Genomic DNA, 14,217 nt, shown 5'->3' with positions numbered 1-14,217 from the left:
ACTTTTTTAAAGAATTGAAATATAAATGGTAGGCTTTACCTGATGCAAACACATGTTCTCTGGCAGTAACAAGGTGTTTGTAATAGCAAAGTAGATTTATTTTGTTTAGAATAAATGCACGTGTAAGATGAATCGCGTTTGTCATAAAAGGAAACACTATAGTTGGGGTATACCACAATCTTAGGCTACTTAGAAATTTGAAAGAACCAAATCCCTGGCCTCTAGTGGCTCATGGTGATGATTTAGAAAATTCAGATATAGACAAAAATTGTGACGACGAGTAAAAATATTTTTTTACTGATGCATTTACTTGTTGTTAAATTTCGTTAATAAACTTGTTGGCTTAACTTGGTGGTTGTAGTAATGGTAAAAATTACAACAATACTGCTATAGTATTGCTTGCAAGATGGGCATGGTTTGGCAAAATTTCTTATTGATAGTCAAAAAATAATTGTTTTTGTTTTACAAACCATTGTACTTGAACCAAAATGTTCATATATTTATTTAAAGTTAAAATCAAGGTTTATTTTTAACTTCATTTTTAGATTCATTTTTAGATATGCATTTAGATAGTGTGTTTAGTATTTGACCAATATTTGACCTATTTGACGAGTATTTGACCGGTCAATTGACCAGATTTTATTTGACTGGTCAAATGCCCAACCCTAGTTCGTAGGCTGTGTGCAAACTGCTTAGCCAGCAGTCGTCTGTCCTAGTCGCGCGGCGCCGGAAACGGGCGGATTTTTTCGCGATTGGCAAGCACCCGAAATAAACCGAAGCATTAGCGAACGGCATCCAGGGATTTCGCACAGAAACACGGCTCTGGCGCGAAGATGGCGGCGATTGATGCCTTGCAGTCTAAACAGCGCCGTGAATGACAAATTGCCGGCGAGCTTGGCTGTTGCGTTTGCCCAGCAAGCGGCAATTTTTCCGGTTTGATTTCGGGGTATCGATTTAATCGCCCAAAATGAGCAAAAAACCGGGCCGCCAGAAATAGAACGTGGTGTCATTGAATAGCTGCTGGTTTTGATGACGTGGTCACCAGCAATAGCCGCTGCGCAATGTTTTGTAATATGGGTAGAGATTTTAAAGTGGGATAACTCTTGTTAAGGATGTATTTTGCCGACAATGAATGAAATATACCTAAACATACAGCGCCATAGATGTTGTACTGTAACTGAAACGAGTTACACTGTACTCTGAATTTATTTAGTCTCCTAGAACCTGGATATGTTCTATACTAAGCAGCACAGACTAGCATTGCAGTTATATGACTAGCATTGCAGTTATGTGTATTGCATGCGAAGGTACACAGTAACACAAACTTTCTAAAATGAAAAAAAAACGCCAAACAATACCATTGTTCCTTATTTCGCGTGACCAATGTTTTCTCTGGTGCCTCGAACAATCGTGAGCCCTATAGAACAGCTTACTTTTTCTTTCGTCAAATCCCCTCTGGGCGTCATCTTTCAAAAAACGTTAACCCTCTCCCACATGAACAGTGTTAATAATTTATGTTGAATGTGACAAAGGGCGTACGCTAACGATTGATACTATCCTTTGTAAAGTCGACTGGGTTTGACGTCAAAGAGTTTTCTAGGATATGTCGTTTGTCTAGGGAAGCTGCTACGCTTTGGCGTGAGAAAAACGCCAAGGAAAACACACCACTTGAGTAAAAAAAGCTGGCGACTTTGATCTAAAATCGGGTGAAACATTATTCCCGGTAATTGGTCGCGCCCAAACGCAATCAGTAACAATTAAATTCGTTTCCTGATACATATTAAATAGCGGGCTCCCTGTGTAATTGCCTTCTCGCTGCCAAAGTGCATTTAGCAAAATCGAAATTCGCCCGTCACGGTAATTGAATTAACGTGATGCCAGCCGTGACTTTGACAAAGCGAAAAGAAAACTATTTACAGAAGCTAAGTGTGAATATGGCTATCAGCGAGCTGTTTGCTTAGTATGCGCTGACCTGGGCTTTTAAAGTGAAAGTCCAACCACATTGACTAGTGCATCATTGAGCTTTTCAACCACACATGTTACCATTTAAACCTTTTTTTACGTGTTAACGGTTAACATGATACAATGAAGAAGCGTAACGAAAAAATCAACAACTTAACTCTGCGGTGTGTTTGTTGCTTTAAACAACAATTTTAGAAATTTTGAAGCAATAAAACAACCCCTTTAAGCGTATGAGTTTTGTTTTGTGTGCAGCAAGACCACAAAAATGATGTTTTAACCAGCAATGTTTATTATGCAAGTCAGTGGTTTTCAACCCGGGTTCCGCTAGTACAGTCCAAGGGTTCCGCAATTTTTCAATTGTTTAGCTAATTGAGGTGTGTTTATTACACTGGGGTTCCTCGAGCCAGTGGAATGTTTCCATAGGGTTCCACTCCAGCAAAAAGGTTGAAAAGCACTGATGCAAGTGTTTGTAGCTATAAATCGTTTGTCGGACAATTTGTACGACGAAGAACATCATGTCTAGTAGTTTATACCAAAAAATGAACATTGATCAAGTACGCTAGTGAGTTATATGTGAAAAGGGCTCAATTACAATTTGTTTGTGCGCTGGATATAGCTAAAGCAAATACGAGAATTGTGTGAAAATTTCAGCATATTAGCGGCGCAATTTCTGGAAATATTACACTCTTAAAAACTTACCGCGCCAAGTTTTCTATCACTGGACTGGTAATCCAAGGGTAGGGTGGGCAAATTTGTGGTTTCGACTCGCCATTGGCGCCATGTGCTTTCACAACTAAATATTCGCCTCTTGAAACGTCACTTTAGTGACGATGCAAACTACAGTAGGGTACGTGGCAAAGTCCAATTGGTCGCCAACTACCGAATGTATACAAGAGTACAGCGGTACACTGATGTTCAGCATCCATTGTCGATTGTGTACTTTACAAGTTGACAAGTTGAAACATGTATCCATTGACAAAACATGTCTGATCACTTTTTTCCGACAAGTACACTACACAACTGAAAGTAGTCACACTTTCAAAGGACACGACCCGTCTGAAGTACAAAACGTGCGCACAGCGGCCTTGTCGTCCTATGTTGACCTTGTGTCAGTTTGACTAACTAAAAGCTATTTTGCAACAGAGTTTTGGTTTGCCAGGTTTAAAAAAAAATCCTTTTATAAGGCCTAATAGTTAAAATAAAAATGAAGCTGCCCAACCACGCCGGTCTAATACGAAGGCACACAGAAATTCAAAAAGAAAACGCAGAACGTTCAATCGATTAACTACAGAGACACTGTGTTTTCTAGAAACGTGCTGGATGGAGTGTGTATGGGGGTTATATCGCGTTTTCCAAATGAATCAAAGGGTGCCTTTGGCACTGTTTTGAATTTTAAAAAATGTACAGGCTATAAATGGAGTGGTCAGAATGGCGTTTAAACTTTTCTGTCCGTCAAGATAAGACGCTTACGTTTTTCTGTTTCGTGGTAATGCCCAAGCATTTCGCTGCATCAGATTAGCAGCACGCAATGGGCCACTTAACCTTTTTACAGCTGCGATTATCAAATCCGTTTTGCGCCACGATAATTTTTTAGGGATGATGTCACGCGACGTCACAACGTTACGTCATAACTTGACAACCTGACAGCACGCAGTTACATATAAACGTAAAGTCATAAAAATTAATCTTTGGAAAACCACACAGTTGGTATATTTTGTAAAAGTTGTAGGTACTTTTTACATCAAAAAAACAAAGATCTTATCGATTTGCTCAAAACGCCCTTATATTTTTTAGGGTGCACTAACTGTCATTTGCGAGGATGCGATGTGCAATGCAAAGCACGACGCCTTTGGGCTAAGCTAAAACCATTTTATTAAAATGGGCTAAGACATACTAGAAACGTATTTTAGAAACGCGAAAAAATAATGTATTTACGTAGTAAAAAAATACGTAACAAATAAAGTTTTGGGGAGCATGGCCATTTATCCTCCCTTGAATCCAACCTTGCCTATTTGAACTCGCCCGAAGTTCAAGCCTCCCGCTTTAAATGCCCACAAGGGATTCGGCGCGTGCTCGCGTGCCCGTATAGGCGTGTAGTTCAGCAGGCCGCGAGAGCGAAGCCTAAGACAAGAGAGGCCGCCGCGCGTGTTAAGGTGATTACCAGCCATCGGGCGGGCGATAGTAGCTGGCACGCGAGAGGCGCCGTTGTAGGAAGTAAACAAACCTCAATCGGAGCCCATCGCGTGCGAACGAGCTCGGGCCCGGAGTGGAGGCCCGATCGGTGTGCCTGATTCGGCGCTTACGTATATTAAACGACGGCGTCGGCCGCCGCTAAACGACAGAGCAACGGAGAGGCTCGCCATTTTACGCTGCTGCTGTCGGTAAAGTGTCCAATCGAGGGCTGCGCGCCGCGTTGGTAAAGAGACCTCGCCCTGACCGCGTTCCCTAGCGACTTTAAGAGTGCCCTAACGGGGATACTCGGTTTTGTCTAAAGACACTCTGATAGATGCGAGTTCGTCAGATGAACTTCTACCTATAGCAGTGGTTCCGGACACTGCCCGTGGCGCACGAACAACTTGTGCTAAACGAATGATTTTTTTTGGGTGGTATACTAGAAGGTCCTATCGGGGTTTATCAGTGTAAAAGTAATTTTATTGCGGCTTTCGTCAGTTATATGATGGCCTCTATTTGCCCCAATTGATTTATCCATAAACCGCACGCACGAGTTGAGAGAAGCGAATGATTTTTGGACGGCACTATAGAAGGTCTCCTGGGGGCTTATTAGTGTAAAAGTAATTTTATTGCGGCTGCCGTGAGTTATAGCCTCTATTTGCCGCCAGTTCATTTACATATAAACCAAAATATGCGTGTTGCTCAGGAAGCAAATGTATTAACTCTTTTCTGGGCTTTAAAAAACTGTGTAAATTAAAGCAAAACTTGTTTTCTTAAAAACCAGACGGTATACGAGGCGACAGAGAGAATCCACAAGGTGTACATGCGGTAATAAACGGTTGGAAAGCACAGGCAACCAGCTTTAGCTTGGTCTCCCCTTCCGCCAACTCACGCTATTATAACTCGTCACGGAAGGGTTAACCGCAATTAGACCGGTGCCCGGCAGAGCCCGGCTGCTCTTAGTCGGTTACGCACACCTAAAACTATTTCTCGAGGCGCGAACCCGCCAGTTCGCTTGTCACGTGACCGCTTGAGGTTACAAAGCACGTGACCCGGGCCACGCCAGCCTGCTGACGTCACGCTCCGCTGCACATGCTAGGAAACTTGCAACAAACTTTTGCCCGAGCCCCTCTGCGTCAGCGCTATTTTCGGCACAAGCTTACGGCAAATCGGTTTTTGGGAAACGCCGGTGTTTCGCCTGATGTGCGCGGCTGAGAGCAGTTTTGCGATTTACGACCGCGTAATGTGGTGAAAACAATACCGGGATTTATCGGCTGAAAAAATTTTGGGGCATTTTGTTGACTTTTAGTATATCGTGAATATATTTGAACCGACAACTGACGTCAAAAAAGGTAATGGTTAAACCTAAAAAACTCAAAATTTTATTCCAAATTTAAAATAAAAAAAAAAGCTATTATATAATATAAAGGTCACAGCAGTAAACAAATTACAGCGAAAATCTAAGATAAAAGTTTTTAAATTGGTCAAAAACGCAAATATAAGTCAAAAATTGAAATACAAAACAAATGTACGGAATTATTTTAACAACGCTACACATGCAACCAATTATGCACGTTAAAATCTTGATTTTGTGTGTAACGGGAATTTTTGAACAATTCTGTTTTAGCAAGTTTCGTTTAGCGGCTTTATTTAGTTGTGTAAATTGTGTCACCGGTAGGCCTACTTTGGTTTTAAAGAGTGACTTTTGCCCGAATGAGCGTCGAAAAATATATAGTGGACCTCTTTCTAACCTAAGTGTAAGCCATTTATGGCCCATTGCATTCAGTGCCACCACGCCAATCGTCAGGAGTGGGAAAAATTACAAGGAAAAATTAGGGATTTTTCTGAAAACTCTGGCAAACTGACCAGGGCCAAATACAAGGGGTAGGTGCAACGATAAAAATCCAACGACTCAAAAAAAAAACGCCTGACATGAAATAAACACGTTCGCTTTCAAAAAATAAGTCCTCCGCACGACAAGACCGTTTAGTCTAGGGCAATGTTTTTTAAGTGAAGTGCATGGGGTTTAAGGCGGCCCTAGATTGACCTTGCGCTTAGTGGGCCAAGTCGGTGGCAGGCAAACACAGCAAGAGTCAGATGAGGCCGCCTCTTAAAGCCATAAATCTAGCGGCGGACGGCAAAGGGCAAGCAACTACTGCGGTCCAACTGCGGCTTTGCTCCGTCACGTGATTGCGTGACAAAGCGCCTTGCGGTCGCCGGGCAAAGAGCTGACGGCACCCGAGTCGTAATTTGCCGACTCGCGGGTCTTAATTGCGCGCCGCGGATTTCGCGGCGCCTTGCCGCCTTTTCACGCGATTCGTGACCCATCCAGGAAGCAGCCCTTCCGTATTGATTCGACACCTTTTCGCAAACGCCTCGAGCGACCGGTCGCACCTAATTATGACGTGACAACAACTCGAAGTCGCTATACGTGTTGTTCATCTTCCCAGAGCCCAACGCAATTCGGCGTTTACACGCGACATAGTGAAATGAAAGGCGAAAGAAAAAGAGTGATTTTCCGAGAACCTGGTTTGTTTGCCCGGGTTCGGCTTGTTCACACATTTGTCACTTTGCTGAGTCACTTGCCACAGTGCCACTCGCTTGGGCTTCCGCAGGGATCGAAATGCGCCGCGTTTTGTGTACATGACTCAGCAGGGCCTACGAGCATTCTGATTTACATCTCCCTATTATACAAGCAACTCAAAGTTGTTTGTATCTTGCTACTTGCCTAAAACAAAGCATTCAACACTGCAGATAAATGTCGTGTACATTGACTAGTGTTAAAACAGCTCCTTAATTATTAAATCAGCAGGGGCGATGAGGAAATGACGTGAAAAATATTCCGAGTTTGCTTTTAAAGGGTATAAGTAGAAAACTGTTAGCAAGCTTGTAAAAGGGACACCCGCCTGTCGGTCACATTCCCTTTTCAATGGCTGGGAGTTAGTATTAACATTTAGCAGCAATTTAAAAGAGGCGTTGTCGCTACAAAACTATTTTAAACCGAGCTATTGCGACCATTCCAAGAGCGATATAGCAAAGTGAACTCTTATTGGCCTTTGGCTCGTAAATCAATAGGGTCGCATTTAAACCTGAAGCATACGTGATGCCATCATTGTGAAATTTAAATACATCACCTAGTTGTATTTGTACAGTACGTCATAATCACGGTTTACAGCAAATTAAAAAAGCGTTATTCGATGTTCAAGCTTTCAATTTGAAAATACGTCAAAGCTTTTCATCCTTATTCCAAACTTTGACGGCTTGTTTATTGCGTTACATATTTCATTGGTTTTTCTGCTTATATCCTTAATAGATGTTTCGAAATCAATTTCACTGCAGAAAAAGAACAAAAAAAAAAGAAAACAATGCAAACTAGTTAGACGAGCCGTCTTGCAAGACCATTTGTGAATTATTTAAAACTTTTCAAACGTATTACAAATATAACTTAGTATGTTTTTCATTTTTTCAAACGAAAGGAAACATAATAATGTCGAAATACCACCTGAAAAAGAAAATGGGGGTTCACTTTTACTTGGCATTGTTTTACCATAATAAAATAAATCGCAAAAATAGGCGGTTGTAGGTTTACCACTTGTTTTAAAAGCTTTGTCTTGAAAATATGACACAACGAATGAATTTAAAAAAGCCATCGATAAACGATTTGCTGTATTGTGCCCACAAAATATTGATTCGAAAAATTTCCCAAAGTAAAAACGAAGTAACATGATTTTTGTATTGTGGTTGGCCTTCCATGTTCCAGCCTAAGCTATGGCGAACTGAATGCTATAGCTATCATGGGAAACCGGAAAAGTTTTAGTAGGCAAAATCCGGTTTGCCAGGAGACACCAAATGTCCAAAATCCGTGCAAGCTCGGCGCCAGGGCGTGGGTCATCAGAGAGGATTTAAAGAAAAATCCCCCAAATTTAGCATAAATTTCAGACTGGTTAGTCGCAATAATTTGGAAAACTTGCGAGTGTTTTGCAACGCGACGTTAATTTGTGCATTCTATCCAAAATACATCCGCAAACGGCAAAACTAAATGTAGATGATCGGGGGCTTCAAAAATACCCTTGGCGGATAGCGTCGTTTGTGCATGTCATGCCGTTTTTAAGTTGATTCCCGACTTTAAGACGTTTTGCTCATCATTATTATCTCATTACTTCGCACGAGCCTGATTTTTTTTAGCAAAGTCAATGCGAAATGGTATGTTTCTAATCGCGGCGTTTCTGTTTCTCGTCAAAAGTCGACAAAAACCAACACGAGAAAACAGGGTGGCGTGCTGGGAGACTGTGGAAAACACAAAAAACACAACAGGCACCCGGTGGGGGGGGGGGGTCGGCGGCGAGAAAACGTAACCAGAAACCGGAAAAGCGCTTCGCACGTGACGCCGCTAAGTGCTGCATCAAACGAATGGCGTGCGAACCGAGTTTGCCCGAAAACGAGCACGCTTTTAAATTTAGCAGTTTGGGGAGAGGCCCGGGCTGATAAGATGGAGCGAGCGTCGGCTCTGCGATTAATTACTCGCCCATTAGATTTCCAACGGTTCCCGAAGCGTGGCGTCGGAGGTTGCGCCTGGGTCTCGGCCTTTGCTATGGTGGCACGCGATGAGCGGATTCTTGCCTTTGCGCAAAGCGGCTCTGCTGTAATTATTGATTTAATGGCGATGAGCCGCGGTGCGCGTGGATGTGCGACCCGCCGTCGCTGTCACGCGATTTTTGAAGCGGCACCGGGCTTCTAGTGTTTTAAATTTAAAGGGCGGCGCGCGGACCGGCCCGAACGCGGATTACGGGCGCTTTATCGCGCGTGTAAACTACGGTGCATCACATGAGGCCAGGCCGCGCACGCCATTCTGTGTGCTTGCGTGACTGGGCCTCTTTCCCTTTCATCGTTCGGCCTATGCGAACTCTGCACGAAGAGACGGGCGTTTGCGGATTCGGCGCTTTATAAATGAAGCGCGACCGAAGCGAAATCGCATCAGTCGGCCGTAGCGGGCATGGCGCGCGGAACACAGGTCCCACATTACCTGTGAAAACGCGATAAGAGGTTCGCAACTATGCACTTTAACAACAGTGCGTGCGTGCGTTCTTGCAGGTTGGCTTGATTGGTTACGTGGGCAGGGTGTACAGCAGACAGTCGTATTGAGGCCGACAGCATTGAAGCCGAATTGCGAATAGATTATTTCCGCTTTTGCCATTTATCGAGCTCGTTCGTTTGGCCAGTGCGACTCCGGGTTCCTAGCTAATCGTTTTGTAATTAGCTGAAGTGCAACTGACTTTCCTTGCGCAATACACAGGACAGAATATTATATTGCTTGCGTTTATTCTGGTTACGGTTGCAGGGATTTATTGCAAAGTGTTAACAGAATTGAATTATTGTGTTTGCGTACTATGTTGGGTTTTCAAATGCAAGCAAATGTTGTTCGATACAACGTTTTTTTCGGTAACCATGCTGAAAGCGTTAAATCACGCCTTGGCTATTTGTTTACGCTCGTTGGGCCTTGATGTCTGGCCAGAAGTTTTCCAGTCTGGCGCAACTTTTCCGGAACTTTTCCAGCGTTCCTACTTAAGTAAAAACAATTCTGCACCAGAAATGTTCAAAGCTTAGAAAAACAATCTCTGACAAAAAGTATCGATAAGTAAGAGCAGTGTGCTCATGGCAGAGATCCCAACCTTGATGTAAAGGTGATGGTTGATCTACTTTGCCCACAGTACCAATTAAACAAAGGTAAGTTCTGTTTGAAGCTGCTTGGATAGGTTACCGGATAAGTCCTAGGGTTCCAACGGTTAAGGACCACTGCTGATAGCCTCATTATGAGTAAAGCGTTTAGTGAGTCGAATGTTAATACGAATGAAAGTAAATACTTCACTAATAGATGCCAATACGCAAAATGTATTTCGAGGAATGCGGTTGTGTGCTTAAGTTTGTAATCACAAGGGTTAGCTACGGAACGTTAGGTCAAACAAGTTTTTATGTTGTCGATCGAAGTAAATCATTTTTCACATAGCCATTCAGGGTAATACAGCCGAAGTTGCCGCAACGTTAGTAATATAATGAACCAGGGTAACAAACCCATAACGACGGCTATTTACAGTTTATGTAATAGATAAGTTTAAAGCAATGTGTAATAAGTCCTAGAGTTCTGCCAGGTCTGTAACTCGCCACATACGCCCGATTAAATGAAAGCACAAACTCTGTCTTAATTGCTATATTGATTTATTTAACACTGTTTATAGATCAGCCACCTTATAAGTCACACCATAGTGTGATTAGCCTGGGCGCCGGCCAATACAGGGTTAACAGGCAGTAGGCTGGGTTTAACCTATTTGAACCACCACACAACTTTGAATGGATGTAATACAGCAAAATGCGACTGTACATTGAATATGACTGAATACAGGCCTGGTGCTTAACATTTCCGACTTCCCCCGTTTGGCTTGGAATTCACGATAAGCCAATATAAACGTCCACTGCTCACGTAGACTATATCGCTTGGCAGCCTGTATTTGGCGTAATGTTAAGACGCCTTAAACGGTGAAAAGTGGCACAAAATATAGGAGGAAAATGCATGAAGTTTTCTAAATCTACGGTTGGTTTAATTAGTCGCTAAATACAGCAAGTCGGACACAATGCTCTTGGCCATCCAAGTCAAGCCAACCATCAAGCCGCACCCTTTCCTTAGGTCCAGTCCCGTTGCCCAGCCGGCCCTATATTTCATTCCGTCGACCAAATAAGCGACTGAAAATGCCTAAAACATTCCAGCTTACGATAGCGACACTGCGGCGCAGTTTAACGGCCCGCGTGTTGACATAGCAGTGACTGCGAGTGTAAGGCCATCGACAGCAGAGGTGGAGCTGGCTGGTAGAGATGCGGTCGAAAAGGGGCGCAACGCACATGACGGCTATTTGCAAAACTCAAACAAATCCGCGCCGGTCTCCATTGAGCTGTAGCTCGGGCTATTTCAGGACCTGGTTGCAGCGAGGTCACAAACTTACGAGCGAACGCGCAGAGAGACCATAGGCTCGTAACGCAGTAAGCAAACACTCAAGCGACTGCGCATAGTAGGTCGCGCGGAGTTAACAGCCCCCCTACCCCCATGCAGTCCACAGCGACCGAGACGGTCACGGGTTTTTGAGTGTTTGGCATTTCGCTCACGCTCGGAATGCGACTACGTCGTGTCAGGTTCCATTAAAATGCTCGACAGCGGCCGACGATATTCCCTGCTTTCGCTGGATTCCCGCTTGAGCCTGCTATACGCTCTGGAATGTTCGGTTTCAAATTGCACCCGAGAATACTTAGAAAGGTGCGTTGGTGGAGCATAGATGTTTCTATACCACGCTAACCTTAATTGCTAGTTTGGCACCAGGCGAATTCGAAGCGACGTATACTTGAATTGCAAACTTTAGTCTAAACGCCTTTTAAAGGGGACCGCCTCACTTTCTGTTTGCGCAAATAGAGTTTAGGTTAAGATTGCAAAAGGATAAGAGGAAAAGGGAACTGTTTCTAAATGCTGAACAGCTAATACACCGTCCAACAGCTTATTTCACAAGTGCCTCATTTACTTTTCAATTATTGTGTCGATACATTTGGTCAGCTGATTATTGTTATGGCGAATGAAAACAACGAGTTATCTTTGTTGTTGCGAGTCCTCCGAACAAACCGTTTCAGGACCCCCAAACGGAGGGTATTTCGCGAGTTTGACATTTTCGTCCCAAAATTCAGTGTATTCTTTGCAAGCGTCCGGGTATGAAATTACATTCCTCGATAAGCCGGACAGCTGTTGGCGGCTGGCACCAGAGAAAGGCAATGCCCGTTGTTACAGTGCTGGCCTAGGCGCAAAAGCGGAGGAAAAAGGGAGATCCGTAAGGCTCTCTGCGCGAAATAAAGCTAAATAGCCTAACATTGCCGTTTGGCAACCCTAGGCTTCACTGGTGTCGCGGCAAGTGTGGCATGCAAACAAGGCTAGCACTGTAGCGACAGGCTTAAACTTGCGGCCGAGTTCACCAGGGATTGCTGTGTCTGCTAAGTGCGGCTTTGGACGGGTGTGTGACCGTGCAAAGGGCGTATCCAATGTCAGTCGCCCGAGCCCGTTGAAGTATGGGTTCGTGCGACCCCCGGTATAGCTTTGCGCCATCTCCCCCTTAGGCTGAGCATTTCCTTGTTTCGAAAGGCTAGAATTGCCGCAGCGACTGTTCGCTTTCGCCCCGAAAGACTCCCAAGTATTTCGGGGGGCTGTGGGGCTGCGGTGGGCAAGTGGAATTTCGTGCGGATCGGGTTTGCACGATTTTCGGCGCAACACGCAAACTACTTGCTAGCAGGAATTTGCAAGGTGGCGCGTATTAGCCGGACTCCAAGCGCCCGACCCGCAGCTCTGTACTCAGGTTGTGTTCTTTGCATCTGAATAGTGAAATTGGCGCTTTTCAAATTGCAGCAGATAGTCAACGTATAGAACACAAGCGTCGCTATTTTAATTTACCTTGTATAAAATGTATTGTATGCAGCAGAACGCGTTTTGCGAAGTTGGCCAAGTGTTTGCAGTTTGACACTACTTGACATAGAGCCACCGAAAACATTTTCAAGTTAAATTCTTTTTATGTCACCGCTTGCCATCAAATGTTGTAATTTATTTTGTTTTTTTGTGCGACTAAATTCTTGTTAAGGTTTTAATTTGCTGCAGACAAGCATTTACCATGCAAAATGTGGAATGAAATTTGTCGTAAGCCTGATAAATGTACAGAATATTCAAGTTGTATTTGTTGTTTTTGTTTATAAGGTTTTTATGGTGATTATTAAATGGAACCTAGTCCCCTTCGAACCATTCTTCTTTGTCCAAACTTCTGCACGAAAATAACGGGCTGATGACTGCAATTTGTTTTCTCTGCCCTGCCTATCTGATTCACAGCCCATTTGAAGTGCTTCAGTGTGAGTGCCTTGTCTTGCTGCTGTGAGCTCGGCGAAGGAAAATGCTGCAAATCAAGGTATCAGCAAAACAAGGACGAACAATCGCGCCAATCTTGGACTTTCACGCGCCCGCGGCAAGCCTGCTTTTTCAATCCTACAACTATCGCGGGTCTCAGTCATTCAGCATCCATTCGACCGCTCGAGCCGCGCCAATATCGGCCCTTGCAATCTCAAATAGTGCACAATGCCGCAGCGCCGTGCTGCACGTTCCTTGGAAAAAGTCGCCGGGCGAACTTTTCACCTCGCAGCTGAACTGGCCGTTTCTCGTACCCCCCCCCCCCCCGCCTGTGGAACAGCTTGCCGTTTTTAGCCCGCTATACGAAACGTGTGCTAATAACCAAAAGAACAACCACCCCATTGTCAGTCCGGCATTGTCTTATCGTCTGGGCTGCATTAAGGCTACTGTAGGCCTAAAGGCCGTGTTTCTTTTTAGCGCGCTCGAAGGGTACGCTCGCATGACATTTTCTCGTACCCTCTGTCTAAAATGGTCGACAGAAGTAAATAAAATTGTAATAATAGGAATATTTATAAACGTCGTGTTGAGGACATGCATTAAAAACAGTCTTGTAAGTTCAACAATGTTTACAACATACAAACACTCAGTCAATTTACTAATGACTTTTTTGTTGTTGCTTTTCGTAAATTGCGCATTTTTTACATATATGCCTGCGCATAATTTCACACTACATGTCGTCCCCCCCCTGCTTTGGTTCTTCGTACCACCAAGGGGTACTGCACCCCTGGTTAAGAATATACGGAATATATATACATATACGGAATGCAACGACCGTGTGATGATAGCCAAAAGAACAACCACCAGCCCGACATATCCTTGTCGCAGCTTTAGATCAGCTAAGGACGCGTTCCCAAAGGATCCAAACGCCGCCTGCCGTTTAGCGAGGGCGCGCCTTGACACGCTGGTACGTCATCGACGACCGGGAGCGCTCCGTGTTGCGTTATTTGTTCTCTGGGGGAGGGACCCGGGGGGCGGCGCGTCCGGCCAATTGTCAGCTGACGTATTGCCCGGCGTTAAGTCAACAGGCCCAACCTTTCGGCCCTTTAGTCAACCCGCCGTTTCGGCATCAGCGGCGGGCCCCTAGTCGCGCCAAACCAAACCCGGGTCGC

At 44.3% G+C, this 14,217-nt stretch overlaps 1 protein-coding gene across 1 annotated transcript in view; it reads right to left on the bottom strand.

Moving 5' to 3' along the window:
* Positions 1 to 14,217, bottom strand: part of LOC146135586 (uncharacterized) — a 92,165-nt gene that overhangs the window by 22,910 nt on the left and 55,038 nt on the right. The gene's annotated exons all lie outside the window — the stretch shown is intronic.

This window comes from Ascidiella aspersa, chromosome 8, assembly GCF_963924565.1.
Source record: "Ascidiella aspersa chromosome 8, kaAscAspe10.2, whole genome shotgun sequence".
NCBI lineage: Eukaryota > Metazoa > Chordata > Ascidiacea > Phlebobranchia > Ascidiidae > Ascidiella > Ascidiella aspersa.
Note: the sequence above shows the minus strand (reverse complement) of the source record. Positions and strands in the feature narration are given on the sequence as shown.